The sequence below is a fragment of the Stegodyphus dumicola genome, chromosome 3 (genome assembly GCF_044657685.1).
Source record: "Stegodyphus dumicola isolate Sdum_Otavi_A_Nest chromosome 3, ASM4465768v1".
Taxonomy (NCBI): domain Eukaryota; kingdom Metazoa; phylum Arthropoda; class Arachnida; order Araneae; family Eresidae; genus Stegodyphus; species Stegodyphus dumicola.
Genome location: NC_140770.1, coordinates 90,062,978 through 90,088,915, shown reverse-complemented (window position 1 = coordinate 90,088,915; position 25,938 = coordinate 90,062,978). Strand labels below are relative to the sequence as shown.

The 25,938-nt window shown below is 33.1% G+C and overlaps 2 long non-coding RNA genes across 2 annotated transcripts; both read right to left on the bottom strand.

Annotated features, from left to right (window-relative positions):
* Window positions 1-1,195: 1,195 nt before the first annotated feature.
* On the bottom strand, window positions 1,196-5,319 carry LOC146998043 (uncharacterized). Its single transcript, XR_015040235.1, has 2 exons — window positions 5,182-5,319; window positions 1,196-1,589 (listed from the first exon to the last, which is right to left on the bottom strand). It is a non-coding gene; the product is annotated as an uncharacterized LOC146998043 (long non-coding RNA).
* Window positions 5,320-20,272: 14,953 nt separating this feature from the next.
* Window positions 20,273-23,984, bottom strand: LOC146998042 (uncharacterized). The gene is made up of 2 exons (XR_015040234.1): window positions 23,857-23,984; window positions 20,273-20,680 (listed from the first exon to the last, which is right to left on the bottom strand). It is a non-coding gene; the product is annotated as an uncharacterized LOC146998042 (long non-coding RNA).
* Window positions 23,985-25,938: the final 1,954 nt, after the last annotated feature.

The following is a 25,938-nucleotide window of genomic DNA, read 5'->3' as shown; positions in this document are numbered from 1 at the left end:
AGTGAGAGAAAGCAGGAATGAAGAAAAACTAGAGTAAACATATGTAGGGGCACCAAAATCTTTTAAATGCTTAGGGACTCTAGAGGTCCCTGGCTTTCAGTTTAACAATAGGTTAGAAAATTCAAAACAGTCCTATCAAGACAAATCCTATCATCCATTTTTGTGCAGCCAAAATTATACCACAAACAACTTCCATTCACGAATTAGATTCTCTAGAGGTGTTTCATATTCATAAAAATCTTTCAGTTGCAGTTAATGATCCCATTTCCAATCCATTTTGATCTATAGCATTTAAGGAAATTACTTTATAGCAGTTTTTATATGTTATAAATAGATGACCTCTCGTACCTTTGCTTCTTTCTTCAATGAAACTCTTAATTTTCTAGTCTATTGTTATCGCGAGAGCACAGGCTTCTTCTTCGTCATTTTACTCCTGCAGCTGAAGAACGATACGAACTTCGAAACTAATCCCGCTCATTTTTAAAATTATGCTGATTCTTGTTGCCTTAGTATCATCAATAATTTTTATTCGGTGTCTTTTTTAGCTTATTTTAGTTCACATTCTTTATATATGTTTGTAATATTTATTTGAAAAAAAGAGATGTGAGGCGAAGTATGAAAATTTCTATTTATAGTGTTTTGTCTTTGTGTGACCTTTCACATAAACCCCCTTGTTATAAACTTTTGAACTACCTGAAATATGAATTACTAGAATCTGAGTTCTTTAGACATTCTTCCAGTAGTAACAATTGAAATTGTTAATAATGTTTCGAATCCCGAAAAACTGTCTGAGAAATTAATCGCATAACATGCGAATTAGTTTAGAAGCTTAAATTAATATTTCAATGTTAATAATTTACTTGGATATATTTCAATGTCAAAAATTATTAATATAAAAATACGTAAGTTATTTTAAAACTGCCTTTATTGAAATAAAGGAAAAGACAAATTCAAACAAAATAAAAGATCAGCGCCTTATGCTAGTATGTAAATGCTAAAATCTTCATAACATTGCTTCACTGCTAAAATATAAGATTCCAGTTAAAACACAATGAAAAAAAAAGCAATGTTCATTAACATTTTTGTGTCTGCATCTTAATAAAGAAATGGCTCTCAAAGACTAATTATTTTTTTCTAAAAATTCTTACGAAAATTTGTAAAATTTCAAGCAAAGTGAAATTAAAAGAATTTAAAATTTCTTATTGATTCTGCAGTAAAACATTTTTTATTGGGCCACATTAAAAGAATACAGGTACATAATTTCAATTTTTTGTTCGAAAATTAGGAGCAAGATTAATATATTTCAATTGAATTTGTTTCCATTTTTAAAATTTACAAAGAATAAGTTTCTTTCTCATCATGATTTATTCCATCGCCTTTTAGTAGTGCGATGAATAGTAAAGGGGTCTGCCAAATCCACTTGACCCATAGTATCCGGAAGAAAGACCTCTGAATCCTGAAGAAAGGCCAGAGAACCCGAGATTTCTCACAGGGTATCCATAGTATCCCTGCGAACGTACTGGGTAGTAATAGCCTCGATTGAATAGCAAGTCTCCAGCAACTGCCATACCAATGAGCATCATGAGAACCTGAAAAAATAAAAATCTTAAATACACTTTTAAAGTGGAAATTTTTAATTCAGCAAACTGAACATTATAGAAGTATTAGTCCCGTTGCGATACATTTAGATTAATATAACTCATAACAATTTTCTTAACAAGAGAGCAAGATGAAAAGCTCAAGACACCACTGAGAGGATTCTGTTTAGGTGGCAGCTATTAAGCATCTAATGTTATGTGCAAGAATGAGGGGATTACATTTTTTACTAAGATCTTTATATAGAAGTTAACATAATACTAATAGAATAATAATTAAACTTTTAAGTTAGCTACCTATATTTAAAATATTATATATCGGTTAGAAAGGCATACGACGGGGTATTGCAGTCATAGAAGTTACAGTATTTGGATTATTTTCATTGCATTCTCCAAGAAAAAAAAGTACTCTTTTCTAATAAAATGTTCCCAAGAGAATATTAAAGATGGTGTTAGCCGCGGGTTTGAAACGGTAAAATACCACAAAGTAGCAAAACTTGGCATTTTCAGGAACTGAAAATGTGATGTAAAGGATAACAATCACTAATTGTCAAGACTGGAGAAGGAGCGTTACTTCCTTAAAAGGTAAAGTATTAGTTATTTAATTATTATAAAAACAAAGGTAACACTCTAGAAGCAACTCTACTTGAAATATTAAAACAGTTGAGAAGAGGTTTTGCCACCAAATCTAGTTGCAATCCATCATGATAAATGCAAACAATGTCATTTAAAAATATCCAACTTCCAGCTATTTTGGAAAACTGGTGTATAAAATACGAATGATTTGGAATTAGATCCGAAAATTAAACAGCGAGTGTTAAATTAAAATTTCTGCCTTTTTTCCTACCGGATGTAAGTTTTATTTTGTATAAGTTTTAAATTGGTGAGAGCGACGAGCATTTCGTAAAGTTACGTGATCTGCTGTGTTCAAAATAAATATTGCCTAAAAAGACATGTCTGAAAATTCAATAATTGTATTTTTTATCGATAGAATTCAAGAAAAAATTTTAAAAAGACGATGATGACTGCGGAATCTCTTACTTTAAAATTCGATTTACTGAACTTTGTGCAAAGTACGTTTTAATACTTTTTTTTCAGTAAATTATTCATTTGTGTTACTTTACGAAAATTATATTATTTCCCAGAATATTCAGAACCATAAAATTAAGTATATGCGCGAAACAAACTGTGTGATTCTTTTCTTTTCTTTTATTTTTTGCGCTCAAACGCTGTGAATTTACACTTTTAGGTAATGCGTTACTCCTTGTTAGATTATATTTTAGAAACCAAGCTCTGTAATTTATAAAATAAAATATCTTTATTTCATTTTGAGGACCTATAGTTTGGATCCTGTAACTTTGATGTTATTCTGTAAAGCAATAAGTTAATTAAAAAAGATGAAAATAAAAAAAACTGTAAGGTTTCAGATTTTAAATTACGTCCAAAGAGGCATTTTTTTAAAGTTTTGTGTGTTACCTTTATTTATTAAATATCATGCTCTTTGCATTTAAACCATAAAATTGAGTTCAACAGCAATGCCGTAAAACAATTTTCAAATGAGCTTATCTTTAGAATTTTCTATGCACAGTTTCACGCGCTGGAGATAAGAAGGTTTTTTTGTTTCTCGGTGTATGGTGTTGCCATTGCTCGCTTTGAAATCGTTGAGTTTGTTAATCAAAAATTTGTTAAAGGTTTAGAAAATATGAAATCGATAATAAAACTAATTCCAAATTTCAAATTTGGGCTTTCAGATGCCCATAATCGCAGTATCATTACGTCATTCAAAATTGCAGGGCTCTAGGTACTGTTGTTTTATCACAATACAAGAAACATGTATACATTTATGCAGATTCTTCATTATTTAAAATTTTCAAATATAATACAGGGCGACAGTATTTGGTGGCAACGATTTGAAACGTGATACAGCCTTTTAAAGTTTTCAACGCAAAATCGTAAAACGAAGACAATAGACCTTCAGAGACAAAGCCCCTTTGGACTAATAAACAACTTAATAAGAAGTAACACGTTTCCTTAAAGAATTGACTAATATTCTTTTGTGTGCTGATAAAAAATAAGATTCGAGCAGATTTACGTTATCTGCTTCCCTGCAAAATATCAGAAATTAAAATATCATTTTATCTATCATTAAATGAATTAAAATGATAAATAATTTCATAAATCAAATTAAAATGAATTTTATTTCAAGAAATACTATTGCAAGTACTCAAGCCCTGATATTGCTTTCTATGAGACTTCATAAGTAGTAATATAAACAAACTAACAGTGCTTTATATCCATTAAATTTTCTTAAAAGTATATACTTGAAATAAAGAGATCATACCGTATTATGTTTTAAATAAAAGCTGCTGCGCTCTTAAATGAATTAATTTTTATAACATTTTCTCCATCTTAGAAGATACTGTTTCATCTGGTCTTGAAGAAAATTTTAGTATTTTTACCGCTGTCAGTGTCACTTTATGTATTTGAGAAATCCTTAAACAAAAGTGGAGTTACCTTGTATCCGTAAATAAAAGTGTTATAGAATTGGTTTTTAGATTTAGTACTGTAACTTAAACTCTCTTATACTTTTTATGTTTTAAACAAAATAAGATTGCATCATTTTATGTTTTTAACAAAATAAAATACATTTCTCCAAAAGGAATTTACCATAAATTCATAACTTTTTTTAAATCTGCCTCAAGAGTGATTTAAATTTTATTTTAAAATAAATAACTAATTTAAAATAAAACTGACTACTACTACATGTGTTTTTATTATTATACATCAATTCCATCAATGGATATTTTGGACAAATTTACCAATAACATTTTATACTGAAGCGCATACAATTATTACCCACAGTTTCTCTCTGTCCTTCTTGAGGAGAATGTAAATTGAGATGATGATTTGATAACAACTGGGGATTTATTAATCCAATAAATTTTGGATTTAAATGTATAATTTAACTGTTTCATTCCACATTCAATTTAAAGGTAGTGAATCTTAGTAATATTATGCTTTCAAAACATAAAATCATAATAAGACTAGCAACAACAACTCAAAGAGTTAACCATTAGAGTTTCAAAAAGTTAAAAAAAATGTTTGAAACCTAAAATTTACATGGTTGAAAAAGGTATTTTAGTCTAATGCTTAATATGCAAATTTAGGTTTTGTACCTGAAAACTTTGAAGCTGAGTTAGGATAGCATTGCTAGTTTAAGCGTTAAATTTTGAAGAAATTAAAAATTTAGAATATAAAATCTTACATTTAAAATGAGCTTTTCAAAACAGCAAAGCCAAACATCAGAGTCAGTGTCACATGATTTATTGTAAATTAGCGTTACATGAAGACTGGTGGCCTTATTTATTAAAGAAAGTACGTAATCATTGAAGATCGAGCAATGCATTTATTTTACTGAATCGCTTGCACATGAGATTTGCAGTAAATATTTTGTTCGAGTGACAATACTTTACATTTTAATAGGAAGCTAAATATACGAATTAAAAATATGTGACAGGAAGATTCTAAATTACATATTAAAACCCACCGCACATAAAGAAAAAGTATTAAACTGTAAAAATCTTACCACAATTTTCATCATTTTGAAAAGGTGCAGGCCGACCAATGTTCGTAAGAATACAGAACTTTTACTGCTTATTGCGAGTTGTGCTGAACCTATGTTAAGAACGCCTTTTTATATTGTAGCAATATACCTGAAATGCGATTGCCCCTGCATAAATAATATATTCATAAATTTATCTCTTATCTGAAGTGGAACTAAGTAATAAATGTTTTGTAACATTTTTTTGGGCGGAAAGTTTTCATTGAACATTTTTGTAGAGCAAAGAGAATATTTACATTTAACTTTCTTTCCTTCCGATATGCATCTCTGCAGTTTTCGGTAGCGGAAACCATTCATGCGTACGACATTGCCGGTCTTAAATATTTGTGAAATTAATGCCTGGCTACTAGAGCTGTATCACTTCGAATTATTTGAAGGTTTGTAGAATGAAATAAATTTATCTTTATTGACCATTTTAAGATTACGTATATGGTATCTTTATTAAGTTTTGCATATAGTAATCAGCAGAAAGATCAAAGCGCAATATGTTCTTTTCATACTTTGATGGAATTTAGCAACAGTAAAAATTAAAAAATGTAATCAATGTGAGTGTGTCATTTGCATTTTAATATTCAAAATGTGGATATAATTCTATTTTGATGGTAATTAGAAAGCACATCATTGCCTTAATAAGTTATTTACAATCCGTTAAGTTATTTGCAGCTTTAGTTGCAGAAGAATCATGTTCAATCTTGGGAAGCTTTTCATTTGATATTTTACCAAAATATATTATTTGTCAATATAAAACTACTTTTAATTGATTAATGTTGATTAAAGCAATATATTTAAATTCCTTAAATAATTTTTCTCCTGAGTTCAAATATGCTTTTATTATATTCCATTTCTTAAAGTTTTGTGATACAATCAATGTTAACAAACTTAGGAGATAATATAATCGATTCATCAATATTATTTAGTAAAAAAATTATGTGTATATATATATATATATATTACTTTATATTATATTATATATATATATATATATATATATATATTATTTTATATTATATATATATATATTACTTTATATTATATATATATATATATATATATACTACTTTATATTATATATATATATATTACTTTATATTATATATATATATATATTACTTTATATTATATATATATATATAATATAAAGTGAATAGCAGTTCGCAGTTCGAAACTTAAACCAGTTGCGCGCTGAAAGCAGCAATAAATAGTGGTGACAATGCAAAATAAATTTAAAAGTAATATGTTTAAAATTTATCCCATATTCATTTCGGAATAAATATGTTCAAAAGTAAAATACCAGAAGCACAGTGGGAAACGAAAAGATAAAGGAAGCTATTTGGATCCCCAGCTAGATCTGGTCCATGGGCTCGTATACCTTGGCAATATCGAGAACAAAATCCGGATGTAAATTTGACGCACTAAAATAAACGCAATGGTTTTCTTGGGAGGAGAGAGTGTTGAATTTGAACTGCCTCATCTTGATAGCATTGAAGCAGATTTCGATTGTATTAGAAGCGGTATAAAACTTCATTTCACAGTTACGTAGAAATACTCGTTCTAATGGCGTAGAAACGTAGATCCATAATGAACAGAAATCTGGCAGTCGAGCCAGATTAAACATTTGTCTTTAATTCAGTAAGCATGGTGTGGCCACCAACAACTTGGCACATTACTTGTGCTGTAGGGCGTTCTTTATTTTGCATAACAAATTTATTTTAAGTTTGATTACCTGTTCTAAACTTCTGAACTTCCCCTCACATTCTCTCGCTAGGATGTAAATTTAATGTTACGTGAAGTGCTATTTAAACGTGTGAATAACTCAACTTGTTTCAGAGCGTGTTTCGCTATCGAAAGCGCACTTTCGTTAATATTTCGTGGTCACGCTAGTAGGCCTCTTGGCCTTTTCAAGCTAGTATCACCGCGGTTAGATTCCTATGAAGATTCTTTTTGAGATTCCTTTTTAGGCGTAAACTTATGCGCGCTCTTGCACTATTTATTTCAGGTTTACTTGTATTATATTCTATGTTTTAGTTTCCACCGCAAATGGTTGGTATTTTTGTAACGCACAATGTCCCTGCCTTTTTGTTAATTAGTTTGAATTAATAAAGGGTTATTTTCACCCTTCTTCTGTTCTGGTATTTAATTCACACCTGTGCGAGAATCCTGGTTCATTTCAGGATGTAATGTAGTTTATGTGGAATAACAGAGGCATATCTTACAAGTGATGCCCTAGTTTTTTCGAATTATGGCTAACAACGAAGGTGCAGCTGAGTTAGGTCCATCGAGGTCGTACACTGCACTGGCTCCTGGCAATATGATGGAAGGCTTTGGTTATCTTATTGAAAAAATGAGGGCCTCCATGAAACCCGCAATGACATTTTACGGAACAACATCGGTCGCTAGCTTCCTAGAAAATTTAGAAAATCATTTTTTACTTTTCCCTGTTTCTGAAATACAGAAGAACACGATAGCAACGACCGCCTTATAAGGACAGGCATTAAGCTGGTTCAAAGGAATCGAACGATTTCGATTGAGAAAAATTGGAAGCCCCACTTATACCCTCGACAATTTTAAAGCCGCTCTGGCAAAAGCTTTTCCCGTGGTGAAGGACAGAGCTAGGCTTGAAGCCGAATTGTACGGCAAGCACCAACTTAAAAATTGAACAGTTGTCTAATTTAATCTTACGCAAGGTCCAAGTCGCTAATTTATTATATGGTAAAAACCACGATGAAGAAATAATTCGAATTATCTTGCCTCGACTTTTGCCGCAAGTTCAGAATTATACTGAAGTATGAAACCACAGCACACTAGAAGAATTGTTCGAGCTGGCGATGAAATTCGAGAGTAGGAGGGTAAGTACGCGTACAAGAAGTTTTGCCAAAGACCAAACGGACCGTTTTCGAGGCCATATGCGGAACTAGCGAAACAAACTTATAGCGGGAATAAATTTAAAGATAAAAACAAAGGCGATCGTCAAAATAGACCCCAAGATTCAAAAAAGGGGGCAGTTAAGAAGGATGTAAACTAGGACGGGTGGCTGCTGAAAAGGGTGTGCAGTCACCCCATTCGAATAAAAATCCCTCAAAAGTTCAATTGAATACGGTGATAATAAAAAAATTGTCCTTACTTGTGATTCACAATCGACTAAATAAGGTGCCAACAGAAACCCTGGTCGATAGAGAAGCGCAAGCATATTTTCTGTCCACACAATTCTTTCGAAATAATTTTAAGACGAAATAATTTTAAGTTATTTAAAACTCAAAATACCAAAGTTATTGCAACGAAGGGCAAACATTGTTCATGTATAATGAAACTTTGCAACTACACATGAAGCCGCGAGAAGTAGAAGCTGTGGAACCTCCGGACATCAACCTGGAACATGTGAAATCTGAAGACAGAAGAAAACAAGAACTGGTAAGACCTTTCTCTGATTTATTTTCTGAAACATTTGGCTTCACTCAGATAGTTTATCATGAAATTAAGTTACAAAGTGAGGAGCCCGTGAAGGTCAGGCCATACAGATATGATAAAGTTAAAGAAAAAATAATTGGGAGCACATTAAACACATGCTCGAAAATAAAATAATCAAGCCAAGAAGCAGGCCTTATGCGAGTTCTGTCGTTTTGTGTAGAAAGAAAATTGATCTGCCTCCTTCAAATTTTAAATCCTGGAGACTAGCTATCGACTACAGAAAACTAAATAGCTTAAACAAATATCCCATTTATCCTCTACCTGTAATTGAGGAAGTGATAAGAAACATTAGGTCCACTCAATACATGACCACCATAGACCTTACCTCAGGGTATTTCCAAATAGCAATGAAACCAGAGGATGTGCCGAAAATGGCATTCATCATTAAATCAGAAACTTATGCCTTCCTGAGAATGCCTTTTGGCTTATGTGGAGCCCGGCGACTTTCCAACGTACCATGGACAACATATTAAGACCTGTCCACTGGAAATCAACGATTATTTATCTCGACGATATAATTGTTTCAAGTGAAAATATTGACGAACACTGATTTAAACGAAGTTTTTAAACTAGCACTGCGAAAAAGCTCTCTTCTTTCTTAGGCATGTGCAACTATTATAGAACATTTATAAAGGACTTTGCGCAAATAGCCGGACCAACTGAAAAGAAAAAAAGCCAGATTTTCGTGGTCAGCTGAGGCAAACACTACATTTGAAAGAATAAAAGCTGCGCTAATTCAAGCGCCGGTCTAAAAATTCCCGGAGTTAGTTAACGATGTATATTATAGCCCGGCCGGGTATCTAAATTGTATAAGAGCTACTTTTTCAAATGAGGTATTGGAATAGATTTACTGGGCCCATTTCCAAAAAGTGAAAGTAATAGAAATAGATTATTACTAGTTATAGTCGATCATTTCTCAAAATGGATAGAAACAGCGGATCCGAGAGCTACAGCTAAACAAAGTTCTGTCGTGGGAAGACTTCGTCAAAAAAGGATGACAGAATACGCCAAGCAAAAGATGAGTCAAAATTATGCTTATGGCTATTGTTGGTGGATGCCATTTTTAATTGCACGTTGAATGTTAACAAAATCTGACTCGGTAATATTAACATTTATATTTACTTCTATGATGATATATATTTTAACATATATTCACTTATACACAATCACATTGCATGTAATTACGAGATTAGCATTTTTCAGTTCGCAAGTCCGCATGAGTAAAAATCAAGAAAGTCATATTACAGCTACGATAACATCACGGAGGGAAAGGGAGGTGAGTGCGTGCTTCACCGACGGCAGCCAGGAACCGAGTAACCAGTTCGAATTTTCCTCCAGAGAGGAAGAGGGAGAAAGCTGGTAGCGCCCTCTCTCGGGGCTGCGGACAAATAATAATAATAAAGAGTTCTCCACAGTATTCCCTCCCCGAGTACCAAAGGTACGATGAAAAAAATCAGTTCACAAACATCTAGTGTTGAAGCGCACACGTCTTCCCGATCGTGTGACGACTGGTGGAGCATTGGGAGGAAGCGTAAGGTCGGTCGAAGGAGGAGTATCCGGAGTAGCAGTTGGATCCGGGGAGTCAGGAGGGTCGCTGGTCACAGGAACTTGAGTGTTTGTAGCTTCGAAGAAAACAGGCTTCAGACGATCTATTACAATTGTTACGTGCACAGACCTTGAAGGGTCCATCGTATGGAGGAGTGAGTGGTGGTTTGACCGCGTCGTTTCGCACAAACACGTGAGTGCAAGTGGTCAGTGCGTGGTGCACGAAAGGGGCAGATTTGTTGTGGCACGAAGTAGGAGTCGGAGACAGCTTCTTCATCGCCTCTCGGAAAGTCTGGACAAAGGATGCTGGATCGACTGGAGCAGAGGATGGCTGAAAGAACTCAGATGGTAATCGAAAGGGTGTGCCGTAGACAAGTTCAGCGGATGTACCTGCGAGGTCTTGCTTGAAAGAAGAACGCAAACCAAGAAGCACAAGAGGAAGTGAAGTAGTCCAACGGGTGTCATTACGGCACTTCAGGGCTGCTTTCAGGTCGCGATGTAAGCGTTCCACTAAGCCGTTGGCGGAAGGATGGTATGGTGAAGTGCGAATTCGGCGTATTCCAAGCATAGATGTCAGAGAAGCGAAAAGGTGTGACTGGAATTGTCGACCTTGATCAGTAGTCACAACTGATGGTACACCAAATCGTGCAATCCAACCGGTGATGAATTGTCGAGCCACAGAGTCAGCAGAGATGTCTTGAATGGGAAAAGCTTCAGGCCAACGAGTATGCCAATCTGTCAATGCAGGTGAGTAGATATCGATAACCGTCAGATGGTGGCAGAGGACCAACGATGTCTATATGGACATGGTCGAATCGTTCGGATGGCATCGCAATTTTTTCCAAAGGGCTATGTGTGTGCCGGGTAACTTTTGAACGTTGGCACATGATGCAGGAACGAGTCCAGTTGGCAATGTCCTTTAGCATGGATGGCCAAACCAATCTTTCTTGTATGAGCTTTTTGGAAGCCCGGATACCTGGGTGCGATAGGTTGTGAAAACAGTCAAAAACTTTTTTCCTGAACTCAAGTGGTACATAAGGTCGCAGTCTGTTGTTGGAGGTATCGCACAATAGTTGGAGGTCCCGAGTAAGTTGTAATGACTGGAATTTCAGCGAGCAGTTTGGGTCTTCACTCAGACGTTTTAGCTCCTCATCAGTGGCTTGCGAGTGAGCAATAAGCGTGAAATCCAGTGGAGCATTGGCATCGATGCCCGGAATACGTGAGAAAGTATCCACGACGACATTGCTGGAACCTGATATATGCTGAATATCAGTGCTGAATTGAGCTATATAATTTAAATGCCGAATTTGTCTCGGGGAAGCAGAATTTGATTTTGATGTGAATGCATAAGTTAGAGGTCGGTGATCAGTAAATATTGTGAAGTGTTGACCTTCAAGATTATACCTGAAATACTTAATAGCTGCGTAAATAGCTAATAATTCTCTGTCATACGTGCTGTATTTTGTGAGCTTACGTGAGAAAAATTCTAGCGGCTGGTAGTCATTAGAATGTCGAACGTTTAAGACAGCTTCGATGGAAATGTCAGAAGCGTCGACCATAACACTCAGCTTTTGGTTAGGAGAGTGATAGGAGAGAGTTGCAGCATTACTAAGGTCGTGTTTACATTTTTCAAATGCCTGATTAAGTTCGTCGTTCCAAGGAACAGGGCGTTTATCATTTTTACGTGAGTCTTTTAAGAGTTCATTCGGTGAAGCTTGGGTCTCGGCTGCCTTTGGTAAGAAGCGGCGATAAAAGTTTATCATGGCTAAAAAACGTCTGAGCTCGACAATAGTGGTAGGTTTTGGGAAGTTGGCAATTGCTTTTGTTTTCTCAAGCAGGGGTTTTACACCTGAGGCAGTAATGAGGCAATCTAAAAATGAAACAGATGGTTTTCCGAGTACACATTTGTTAGGGTTTAATGTCAAACCATGTTTATTCAAACGATCAAATACTTGACGAAGATGACGGATGTGCTCTTCTTCGCTAGTCGATACAATAAGGATGTCGTCAAAATAAGGGATGCAAAAATCCAATCCAAATAAAACTTCATGTATAAAACGTTAGAAAGTTTGGCCTGAATTTCGTAAACCAAACGGCATAGCCAAAAATTCAAAAAGACCAAAAGGGGTTGTGACGGCAATTTTCGGAATGTCTGCAGGGTTAACAGGAATTTGATGATAGGCACGTGCTAAATCAAGTGTTGAGAATATGTTCTTTCCTGAAAACATTTGAGTGCAATCCTGAATATGGGGTACGGGATAGCGATCCGGAATTGTAACGGCATTTAAGCGACGATGATCCCCGCACGGTCGCCACTCGCCATTAGCCTCACGAACCATGTGCAGGGGGCTTGCCCAAGGACTTTTTGAAGGCTGAATGATGCCTTTTGATAGGAGAAAATCAAACTCTTGACGTGCAGCTTGAAGTAATTCTGGAGATAATCTTCTAGGTTTGGAGAAAATAGGTGGTCCTTTAGTTTCAATGTGATGGAAAATCGTTGACATTGGTGGCCTCTCAAAAGTTTGCGAAGGATTCGTCAAGCTAGGGTAATCGGCAAGAATTTTGTCAAATTTTGAGTTACCCATCAAAATATGAATGCTAGTAATGAGCGGGTTCACATGAGGAAGCCTACCGCAAGAATATAGTTTTGTTTGTCCATCAATTAAACGGTTGTTTTTAACGTCTGTGAGTAAGTTGAACTTTGTGAGAAAGTCAACACCTATGATGGGTTGATTGATGTCTTCCAGGATAAAAGGCCAAGTAAATGAGCGACGTAAGTTTAAATTGATAGCCAAAAGTTTGGTGCCATACGTTGCAATTTTAGTGCCGTTAGCGGCAAAGAGTTCCGATGCAGCTGGTATTTTGGCATGCTGACTGTAACTCTTGGGAATGACAGATAAATCGGCTCCGGTGTCAATTAAAAAAGTCAGCTTTGAGGATGAATCGGCCAAAAGAATTCGATTGATGTGGCGGTCGCAACGTTGGTCGGCAAGCGATCGCCGATCTAGTTTTCCGACTGCCGGAAATTGCACGGAGAAACACATTTTCGTGCCTTGGAACCCAAATTAGTATGGTAGAAACAGATGTTGTTGCACGGTTCTTTATACTGTTGATAGCGTCCACTAGATCTACTACGCCTACTGTTGCGTTTGGAATAGTCTCTTCGTTCACAGGAACGCTCACGGCTGTTTTTGAGGGCTAGCGAAGGTTCATTTACCTGCTTTGTCAGCTCTGCAACTTGCTGTTCAATGGGAGAGGTAGATGCCGTAGCAGCACTATTTATGTGCGGGAGAGTTGTGAGATCTGTAATTTTATCAGCTACAACTGCTAGTTTTGGAAGATCATCACTTAAGGCAGCAAGAATACTTTGTGTATTTTGCGGGAGACGAGATATCCATAGGGATTTCAACAAAGGTTCTCCAACGGTCTCTCCAGCGAGGTTCGCATACGGCAAAGTAATTGTGATGGGCGTTGATCGCCAAGTTCTAGCCCTTGAAGAAGTATACGTATCTTTGACTCCTCACTTTCAGAATGCAATTGAATTAAGCGTGTTTTTAGTGTATCATATTTGCCAGTCACAGGTGGGTGTAAAACGATATCACAAACGCTAATGAGAAAATCAGATTCGATTGCAGGTATCACATGATTGAATTTCGTGGAGTCAACAGTGATTCCGGCGATATCAAACTGGGCCTCTAGTTGTGCAAACCACAAAGTAGGGTTGACCTTCCAAAATGGGGGGAGGTTTGACGGAAACACGGGAAATATTAAGATCGTCTGCGATGGGTTGTGGTGGAGCCATGATTCACAAAAACAAATATATATTGCCAATATGACACAAAAAATACACAATAATCAGTCACTAATAAGTTCACATACGACACTAGTGCAAAATAAATAAAGTTAATGTAAACATTAACGTGAGAGAAACACTTTTGCAGGTAAGCTATCCGAATATAAGCATAAGTAATACTAAGAATTTGCGTGGCTTCCCTCCGAATTATACGAGAAATATTTGCTCATTCAGCAGCAGATTCAGCACAACACAATTCACTTATAGAAAAAATATTCCGAAAAAACTTATTTTATGATATGTAACCACGTTGTACGATTTATATGGAGATCACTTCAAAGCGCTTTGACGATTTGCTTGAGACACATGATAATTCACAAGCATGTTGTTAAGCAGTTTGTTAAGCATTCACAAGCATGTTGTTAAGCACAACTGTTTTTCACACTATATTGCTGATGACACGAAAATAATGATGGATTACGCTAGTAGTTTGCATGAACAGAAGTAATTTTCACTTCATAGCACATTATAATCACAGAACTTGAGGATGCAAGCAGGTTACAGGAGGCACGTGTTCATCAACTTGACGAGTCACCATTTATGGCTGTTGTTGAATGATGCCATTTTTGATTGCACGTTGAATGTTAACAAAATCTGACTCGGTAATATTACCATTTATATTTAATTCTAGGATGATATATATTTTAACATATGTTCACTTATACACAATCACATTGCATGTAGTTACAAGATGAGCATTTTTCAGTTCGGAAGTCCGCATGAGTAAAAATCAAGAAAGTCATATTACAGCTACGATAACATCACGGAGGGAAAGAGAGGTGAGTGCGTGCTTCACCAACGGCAGCCAAGAACCGAGTAACCAGTTCGAATTTTCCTCCAGAGACGAAGAGGGAGAAAGTTGGTAGCGCCCTCTCTCGGGGCAGCGGACAAATAATAATAACAAAGAGTTCTCCACATGCTATTTAAATTTATTTTAAAATCTAGTTGAAAGTTGGTTCAAAATATTTATTGCAGTTTTGCCTCGGAAAGAGAACAATGCTTGTTTAATTTAGCAAGAAGCTTACAATTTTGTGTTTAGCAAGAAGCTAAAAAGAGGTTTTTTTGTATTATGCAAGTAATTTAAAAATTTTGTATAAGGAAAGAAGCTTTAAATGTTTATAAGAAGCAACAAAGTTTGGCAAATAATCTTGGCAGATTTAGAACGAAATCTTAACGTTAGTCGTAGAGACTGTGGTAGGAAAATGTTTGTATGATATCAAGAAAACGAACTTCGTTACTCAAATAGTTAGAAATTGGTGCATGTAATTAATTTATGCTTATTTGCAGCTGAGTAAAGTAAGAAATTATTTATGTAAAAATGTTTGAATTCTTAAGTACTTAAAGTATTTTATATGCTTGAAATTGTGCTTCGAATGAAAGAGTAGTCTATGTTACTTATGAAAAGTACTAAAAGAAAGTTAAGATAAATTGAAAGTGAATATAAAATAAAATGTTAGTCTCTCCAGCCAACTCTAAGTTAATTTTCACTAGCGTTAGCACCTCTGGCTGAGATTTGATTGTAAGGTGTCTGTCTAGGTTTAGTTGGTTTAATTCTAACAAGTAAATTTGGGGTAGTCAGTAAGTGTTGTACTCGTTTTAAATAAAGCACACTCGCATTTTACAGTCCACAATGCTGGATAGCAAGGGAGGGTTTTAATCTGGTTAGAAAGATTGAGTTGAGTAAATGTAGGAAAGGTTGAACTGTTAAAAAAAATAACACATACTGAAAGTAGGGCAAGTGTAAAATATGTGTAAGCACGTACTAAACTTTTTTCCGACTGAACAAGAATTGCAAAAGAAGAAGATATTGTAAATATGTGCCACATTATCCATCTGTAAAACCTTAAATTTAGTTAAGATGTAGATTAAGATTGTAAACTCACATATAAATTTAGAATTTAGCTATCTTATCCAGACTTTTAAAGCCTTGTTATGCGATATTTAAATTCTGGCCAGGTAAATTGTAGGGTTTTCTTTATTTTGCATAACAAATTTATTTTAAGTTTGATTACCTGTTCTAAACTTTTCAACTTCCCTTCACATTCTATCGCCAGGATGTAAATTTAAAGTTAAGTGAAGTGCTATTTAAACGTGTGAATATCAGTTTTTTTCAGAGCGTGTTTCGCTAGCCAATCGCACGTTTCTTTGTTATTTCGCGGTCACGCTAGTAGGCTTCTTGGCCTTATCAGATTAGTATTACGGTGGTTAGTTTCCTCTGAGTCCACCTCTTAGGCGTAAACTTAATTGCGCTCTTGCATTATTTATTTCAGGTTTACTTGTATTATATTCTACGCTTTAGTTTCCACCGCAAGTGGTCGGTGTCTTTATCGCACGAAGTCCGTGCTTTTCTGTTAATTAGTTTGAATTAATAAAGGATTATTTCCCCCCTTCTTCTGTGATGGTATATAATTCACGCCTGTGCGAGAATTCGCCAGGTTTATTGTAGGATATAAGTTAGTTTATGTGGAATAACAGAGACAGATCTTACAGTGCTATTTCAAAACATTTATATTTTTGGCAGCTTATTCTTGATCTTTCCAAATTACTATACTAATTATTCTGCTGTTAGTAAAAAGAACTGAAACGTAAATTTAACCAATCGCAGATTAGCTATATATATGCGCCTATTTAGTATAAATATTGCATCCCGTGCAACTGCTAAGCGAGGTAAGCAGGTTCGTTGTGTTCAGGATGAAATTTTAATTAAAACTGAATTAGTTTTAGTTCTCAGTGCATCTTGAATGAATAATTAATACTGCTGTAAAATTATTATTGGCTGTTTGAGTTCCATTTACATCATCGGTGTTCTGTAAGAGTCATGCGACATGGATTAGTCTCGAAATGACACAGTACACAGAAAGAGATTAAGCGTAAGCGTTAAAGCGCTATTACTAATTTAAATTATTATTTATTCTTTACATACCTTTTAGTTTTCTTACGTGTTTATACCGGTCAAATTAAACAGCGTTAAAATTGCTGATCAAGAAATACGAATCTTATGTTCGAAAAGAATAAATAAACAAATCTTCGATAGCTAATCATAGTTGGCATTTAATTATAATTTTGAATTCAGTTCTATGAGCTCCACAACGCTTCTTCAGTTGCTGAACTGAATGTTTTTTAAGCTTTTCTTATTTACGAAATTTAACTTCTTTAGTTATTGATACTAATTCTAAAACTCTTCCTAACATTTTAAAATTCTTGTATCTTAGATTTTTACGTTTCATTGTGGAATTATATTTGAGCTTCACTTACAAAACTGATTTTGGTTTACGTCTTTTCTATCGCCTCATTTTATCGCAGGTAGTTTGGATTAAAGCCAACTGCCCACAGTACAGCTTATCACTTGTCGAATATCTGCTTCCCAGCTTAAGAGTAAAATCTCGAGGTTGACTTGTTTCATGAATTCAAATTTTCAGTAGCTGTTAGCAGTCATCTATGAGCTTGTAACCTCTATTGGAAATAATCAGACATTGCACTACAAGAAGTTTAAAGAAAATGTGAGGTGAATGGTAACTTTGTGTCTTAATATTTTTAATTTTAGCCTCGCAAGTGGTGAGGTATAAAAGTTAAAAGCAGTATTTCTGCCTATTAACTGTTTTAGAAATTAGTGAAGTTCGTGGTAAAACATAGCCGAGAACTTTAAGTAATACCTAGGTATTTGTACTTGAGTCCCCAGACATCATTGTATTTTCCTTGACGAATTATTAGGGCTTGGTTTTGCTTTGCTACACCGTTGCTTCCGACATAAAAATGCTAATATTGTTACTGATTATCCCACTTTGGCTTCTGAAAAAGATTCATCATTATCTGATCGCGTTCAAAATCTATAGTATTTATTCAAAGTCTATGGTTAATTAATGTCGTGTTTTATGCCTCATTTTAAAACATATACACGATACGCTCAAAAATGTTAATTGGTGCAAATTTTAACCTTTCCTCGTTCGTGGTAAAACATAACCGAGGGCTTTAAGTAATACCTAGGTATTTACAATTGACCCCCAGTCAGGTGTTACATCATTATTTTCCTTGCCAAATTATTCCTCGTTTGTTTTTGCTCTGCTACACCCGTTGCTTCCGACATAAAATGGTTATTGATCATCTCATTTTTGCTTCTGAGAAAGACTCATCATTATCTGATCGCGCTCAAAATTCATAGGAAAGTCTATGGTAAATTAATGTCGTTTTTTATGCCTCGTTTTAAAACATAACACGGTATGCTCAGAAATGTGAATTGGTGCAAATTTTAATTTTTACTTGTTTCCCAGATGAGAGATAAATATACAAGAATTAATGATGTCTGGATTTAACATACGCTAGGAAAAACATATATTTTAATTTACTTCTTGTGAGAGAGAGTTGATCATACTTATAATACTAGTAGAAGTAAGTACTACTTTAAAAATTTACAAAATAGATATTTTATTTTCAAAACAAACACGAAAGTCATCAGTACTTCTTTTACACTCCTACGTTATAACGAAAACTAACATTCTTTCTTAAAAAGAGAAGCGCCGTCTAACAACGATACGAGAAATTGTTTGAGATATTTTTCCATTCTCTCTGCCTGATAATTTTGAAAAAATTATCACTATTTCAGCATACAAAAGAATTTAAATGTAAGAAAGCAACTTACATATCAAAAGTACATTTACCTGATGTAAACAAAAACAGCAAAAGGCAATCTCTATAAAATTAACAAATATAGTTAACAGCATAATCCAAAGGTTACTCAATAAGTAAATATCAAATTGAATTAAAAACAGTAATATTAATAATATTAATTCAACTAATTAACTAAAAGTAATGCTAGTAAGCATGAAATATAAGGATAAAAAAATAAGTTACGAAATTTGTTCATTTTCAGTCTGATAGTTCAAGGGGATATGCAGATTTGTATAGGTCTGTTAAAAATTCCCTTTTTTATTTTTACCACCCATGATCGTACAGGACCATCACGTCCTTTCACAACTGGAATTATTCGATTAAAGTCCCAGAGGAACTTTGATTTAGTTGTTCCTTCAAGTAAGCCATATATATTAAGGCTCTTTTTAGTTTCAGGTGTACCGAAGAAATGAGTATTTTATAAATCAGGACGATATTAATTTTTCCACTTTTTCCAAATCTGTTTCTTTCCAAATCTTGTAACACATAAAGTGTTGTCTGATATTCTTTTCGTTTTATTAGACCTTCTCTTGTTGGAGAATTATTCAGGATCTCAGCAAAGTTATATAAATATTCATTTTTGTGTTCGATCAATAGAAAATTAATAGCCCGATCGTTAGTGAACCATTACAAGGGTTATATTTTGCAGAACATTTTACCCATCCTCTACTCTAAACAAATAAAGATTTCTTACGTCGATTATCATTATAATAATTTGGAGCAAAACTAAATTTAAGTTTGTATTCTTTTTGCTCTTTCAATTTATGCTTTTCATATGGCAACTGCTAGAATATTTTCTGGTGGTCAAATATTGTAAGTATAGTGTGTTTTCTGTTCATTAATATGCAAAATTTTAATTTACAAATTCGAAACATGCGTATGAAAATGCTGACTATATGAAGAATTAAAAGAAGTAACATTGATACCGGAACTGCGGAGTGCGTTTTTAAGACACTCTGCAAAGTAATAAGCATATTTTATCTTCTATACTATTTCAAATTTGTCTTCAAAGTTAATAATAGTATTCATACAAAGATTAATTTTATTTGTGTTGAAATGCTTATATTTGATTTCTAGGAGAAATCTATTAAATGCTTCTTTTATTATATCTGCATCTTTTGCAAATATATTTGATTGGATCAAGATTTACATAAAAAGCGTCCCGAATCCTCACAGTTCTGGTAAACGTACGAACAGTTCTTATCTATTAACCAGAAGCCGCAACGCTATTTTACTAGCATAAAAGGCGAGATAGTATTTTATGTACATATCACCAAATTTAGCATTCTATATTCAAAGCAGTAAATTTAGTTCTATATTCAAAACGCTTTCATATGCCAGGCAATTCTTTGTAAATATTTTATTACTCGTGGCGTACTTACTAAAGAATTATGTCAATGATATTCGTTATATTAGCTGATTTAACAGCTCTCTTAATAGACATAAAAGACTACTGGTAATACCTCTTAATTTTGGTAGCATTTTGTGATTTATGTAATATTAACCTAATAAAACAACAGAGCTATCTAGTTTATGCAGAGTAAAATTTTATTTTACAGCTTTAATCAAGCAGAGATGCCGTGACATTGTTTCTTAATCCAAAATTTAAAGGAAAATTATCTGTTTTCTTTCACAGATTATCTCTTGTAGCCAGTGAGTTTCCTTTTGAAATCAGGTTCAAAAGTGAGTGCCGTAATAAGGACCTCCAAATCCTAATGATCCAACGTATCCAGAAGAAATATCTCTGTATCCAGCTGAAACGTCCCTGAATCCAGAAGAAATATCCCTAAACCCAGAAGAAAAAATCGGTTGAATGAAGTTTCGAATCGGATATCCATAGAATCCAAGCGATCGTACAGGCTGTACGGGATATGGCAAATGGCCTCCAAGCAGCAAATCACCAGCAAATGCTACACCAAGTACCATCAGGAAAACCTGAAAAAATAAATAAGAACAGTTATTAAGCACAATTATGTCAGCTTATGGATTTAGTATTAAGTTTATTTTAAGTTAAATCAATTTTAAATTCTCTATCTGATTATTAGATTGTTTAGAACTCATGCGGATAACAATGAAGGCCTAATTGAAGAATCTAATCATTCACCTGAACATTTTTAAATATTTCACTTGTAAAAGGATATTTTCAACAATTCATTTAAATTCTACGTTGAGCATTAGCATTTATAATAAGAGGTGGAAGAGCTTCAGAGCGACCCAATTTTCAACACAGCACAATACAAAAAAGTATACCCTATTTGAGGAAATGCATATATGATAACCAGTTCTAAAAAAAGGGAGTTCTCAAGCACGTATGTGGTTCTACCTGCATCTAGAAAACGACCTTTCTAATGTGAAGATCGTAGACTTAAATGCAGAAAGAGAATAACCGATGTAACGATGTTAATTAACCTGCAATAATATATCAAAAATAAATAAAATACTTTAAATCGATCATAAAAATATATTGAAATCTAGTCCATATCCAGTTTAGATGCCTTGTTGAATGATTTGAAGAAATTAAACTGTCTTTGGAGTAATAGTACAATAAATTCTCTGCGAAAAATAAAACGCCTTCTCTTGAAATTTTTATATTTATTTAAAACTTCCGATAACTCTTCAGAAATTCAAAACCATTAATATACAGCGCTGACTTTTAGACAACTTATTTTCGGTTGAAAATATCAAGTTTTGACTCTTGAAGGATAGACACTACGCAAAATAAGATGATCTTATAAGTTTTAAATGGATTATTGTTTTTTCTTAAATAAACTCTAGAGCCTTTTTCCACAATAGTACAGGAAAAAGTTGCTTCCGACTCACTGACAATCCATACTTAAATCATAATTCTTTACCCAAATATATAGAACACTGTATACAAACATATTTTACACATTAATTTTATTAATTTTAAAAGTTATCCTTCGAGAATTTTATAAATGTATTATTTAAAATACACACCGCCTAACTTAGCTTTGTGTAACAGAAACATATATATTGAGTAGAGAACAAAAGAGAAGTGTAACACTGAGTCCCGAAAATTATCAATCCCATCCTTTTTCTAAATCATGTTTTTATTTTATTATATTTAAAATATATGTGTGTTTTAAAATTTAAACAATTGATCTGAGTATATTATAAACAAAATCTAAAGAATCGTGAAATTTCTACCAGGGTGACTATTTGCAACTATCTACACTCATTGACGTATCAGGTCAATTAAAACTTACTAATAAACTCCCATCTAAAAGAATTAGCAAAACTTTCAATAAATTTTTTAAAAAATTCGCCGTACAACACTTTTTGATAATTAATATTGTTAATTTTAGGTATGTTACAAGTTGCTTTTTCCTGATAAATTCTAATGTAATTAAATTTTCAATTATCAACTTTTAATATGCCTTTCTCCAATTTCCATATAACATTGTTTGAACATATGTCATATACATTACAAGAAAGAAAAAATTAAAAGTGGAAACTTGATGTTTATACTATATAAAATGTGTTCAAAAATAACATTTTAAATAAAATAATACACAAGAAAATGCATTATTTGCCTTGCGCGAAGTAAAAAGCAAGTATTGTAATTGCGAAAAATTTCGGGTATCATATTTCAACGAAAATATCGATTTTGACCGCTATCCAATGCAATTTAACGATGTTTTTGCGTGACATCTGCAAGTACGGACAGAATAAAGGACTCTTTTTCCCAAAAAAAAATTATAGAACTGGTTTAAAAGGAGTTCTGAAGAGAATTTTTCGTGGCCTCTGTGCGTACGTAGGTATGTATGTACGTACGTATCGCCCTTAACTCAAAAATAAGTAGCCTCAGAACGTTGAAATTTTGTATGTGGGACTGCTAAAACATGAAGTTGAGCACCTCGTATTTTGGCTGCAATCGACCGCACCAAAAGTATATATATATATATATATATATATATATATATATATATATCCGCTCTGTTATTCGGCTCAGCAAGCTCAGTTTTATTCTTACATGTTTGTAAATTGAGCATTTTGTGCTTTAAAATTATTGAATAATGTTCTTATCTTCCGGTTACGGTTTTTGTGCCTTTAGTAAATCTGCATGCAATATTTTTAGAATTATCAACAATTTAAAAGTTGTTCAAGTGCCGCTAAGCCTAATTATTTTTGCCATGGAGGCCATGTTTGTTTACATTTGAAACATCAGAATAGTAGATTTGTTGCCAAGCTTGGGAAAGTAAGCTTCGCAATAACAAAGATAACGCCTACTTTTATTATTGCGAATTAAATCATGCTTAATCCATTCTGGAATTTATTAAAGGAAATAAGTGTTTAAGATTTACTTCATAATTTTCAATACAGGTATTTTGAGTTTTTATGTATTTTGCCTTGTCGCGAAGTGATTTTTTGTTTGCTTAATTTCTTTTATACATCATTCTAGATTTATTATGGTAATTGAATAGAACACGTGGCAACGATTAGATAATTCTTCAAATGATATAAATTTTGTGCATTCTGAGTTATAATATGATAATATATTGGTAAAGGCCGCACTAGGCCGATTGCCTTTTAATTGTGTTACGACATAGACATAGTTATAATATGAACGAAATATTACGCTATTAAGCGCCAGAGTGTCGCTATGGGAAACAAATATAGAGAATTTTAAAGAGTGTATTTATTCTATTGTGTTTTATGCTCTATCGACGAAATAAATTTAATTCAGTCCAATAAGTTTAAATGAAATTCAAGAAAAAATGTGTATAATTTAATATTCCGTGCAAGGAAGTCATGTGGTGTACACATCAGATATTTTAATAAAGCAAAATTAACACTTAGTTACCTGGAATGACTTTATTGTAGTTAATTTCAATTAATGAAATTCTATTGCATTGGCTTTTTTCTCTCAGTTTATTTCTGCTGATGTCTAATAAATGTACTATTATTTTTTAAAAAAAGGAAGTTAGAGAACTTGTTGAACGCGAGACTTTTAAGTCCTTTCAGAAGTTTAAGATCGTGAGGAAAACAAAAGCTGTGACAGGTTTTTTTCAAATTAAATACTCGAAAGATTAGATACTTAAATTATAGACATTTCTAATGCAGGCAAAAAAATATTTTACAATACTTACTGCGATTTTCATCATATTGAACAGCAACTGTACAAATGCACCTTAGAATTCTGAGGTCTTACTGCTTTTGAGGCTGAAGTTGTGTTCAGACAGAAAAAAAGTGTTCCTTTTATATTAAAAGACCTCAAAAGAAAATTACTGATGCAAAATTAGGTCATTTATGTTATGCCTGATTTGAAGATACAATATGATTATTTTACCACAGTTCTGCGTAAAAAATACATATCTTTACTTTGCAAGATATTTAAAATATTGTATAACAATTCCCTTAACCTTCAGATATATATCTTTTCAGCTGAGTTTCCTCGAACACACATTTAGCCATGCATGCAAGTTTGTAGCATTGATATTTCTTTCAAACAGATGAGTGAATATGGGAAGTAAAAATTTCTTACAGATGGATAACTGTAAATTACACGAAATGTAGTATTACGCACCAAATTTACGTTTGGTCAAAATAAGTTTTGATTTTTCTTATGAGTATTCTGTTTTATGAAAATTCAGTTTTCCCTTATCCTTCCCGAATAATTATTTTGTGGAGATGTAAAAAATTAAGATCTCTGCTTTAATAGAAAAAATCAAGTAAGAAATTGTTTGGAATTTTCAACCTTTCTTTAGAATTTTTAAACTTAGTATTAAATTTTTGTTTCTCCTGTTCGTTCTATGCTTACATATTTTTCTTTTAATAATGAAAAAAACATATATGAATAAACTTAATTCGAGGTTTTTTGGAAATAAAAAGAATGTATTTATTTTTCTATACAAAGCTATTTTAGTACCGAAAAGCCTTAATTGTTTAACTTTTCTTTATTCAAAGTAGAAGAGAAAAGTCTTACAATACTTCACGTTTCGTTATTTAAGATATCTAATATATTCTGTGTCTCATTGGGATGGAAATAAAAATTGAAATTTATAAAGAAGGAAAAAATGTTAATAATAAATATCCTAATTATTTTCTTTATCTTCATAACGTTCTAAACGCATGACTTATGCGTTTAGAACGTAAAGACTTATGCGTTTAGAACGTTTAGCGCAACGTAAAGGATAATTAAATCTGGTTTAACTTAGTAGAAAAAGAAGACATCTATTTAATTTTATTCAAACTGTAAAATAAGTAATTTGTCAAAACCGTTTTATTTTTGTCAATTATAATTAGATATATTGATTTCTAAGAAATATGTATAGAACAGTTATTCCTAGTAAAGTCTATGCTGGTTTCGTGAGATACATTATTTTATTGATGAATAGTTCATTACCAACATAATAGAAAGCACATAAATCATTGATGAATTAAATGTTTTTTTCTTAACAATTAGCAAAATAATTTTCCCCCATCTTTCGCATTAATTTCATACAATTTATAGGCTATACATAGTTACGTATGCGGGAACTTTCCTCCTTAATCAGTTAAAATTACAGTGACAAAAAGTTACCATGCTGTTTCTATTGAAATATAATAAATGACTTCCATGAAATGATAGCGATAAATAATATTTTTTTTTACAAAATGTAAAGATTAAATTCTCATGACTATATGGAAATAATAATGATCTGAATAAAATTATAAAATTCTGCATTATTTTTTGCTTTATATTCAACAGAATTTCTCCATTCACATTATGAAACTAGAACAAAATTGGCATTGGCTATTAAGTCTAAAATTATACATTTTTGGAATATTTTATGAAATTAAATTATTCCTAAATATACCTAATATATATTTCTAAGCTTACAATGGCAAAAAACACTGATAATCTAATAAATATATATACGTAAAATTATTTGATACATTTGCTAATAATTAGTATGTATTTGGATTATTCATTGCCTTATTAATTCATAAATATTTAACTTTCTTATTCCTTTCTGTGCTGTACAGATGTGATCCCCAACTTGTGATGCGATGATGTGCAATTTGTTGTCGATGTGAAAATGTGCTGTACAGATGCAATTCCCAACTTGTCTTCTGATTACAGATGTAAGAATCCTAAGTTTTACTAACGTTTATTTTATTTTAAATCTTTACTATCACTTCTTATTTTCTACTTCCGGCCAGAATTAAAAGCTTTTAACTTATTTATG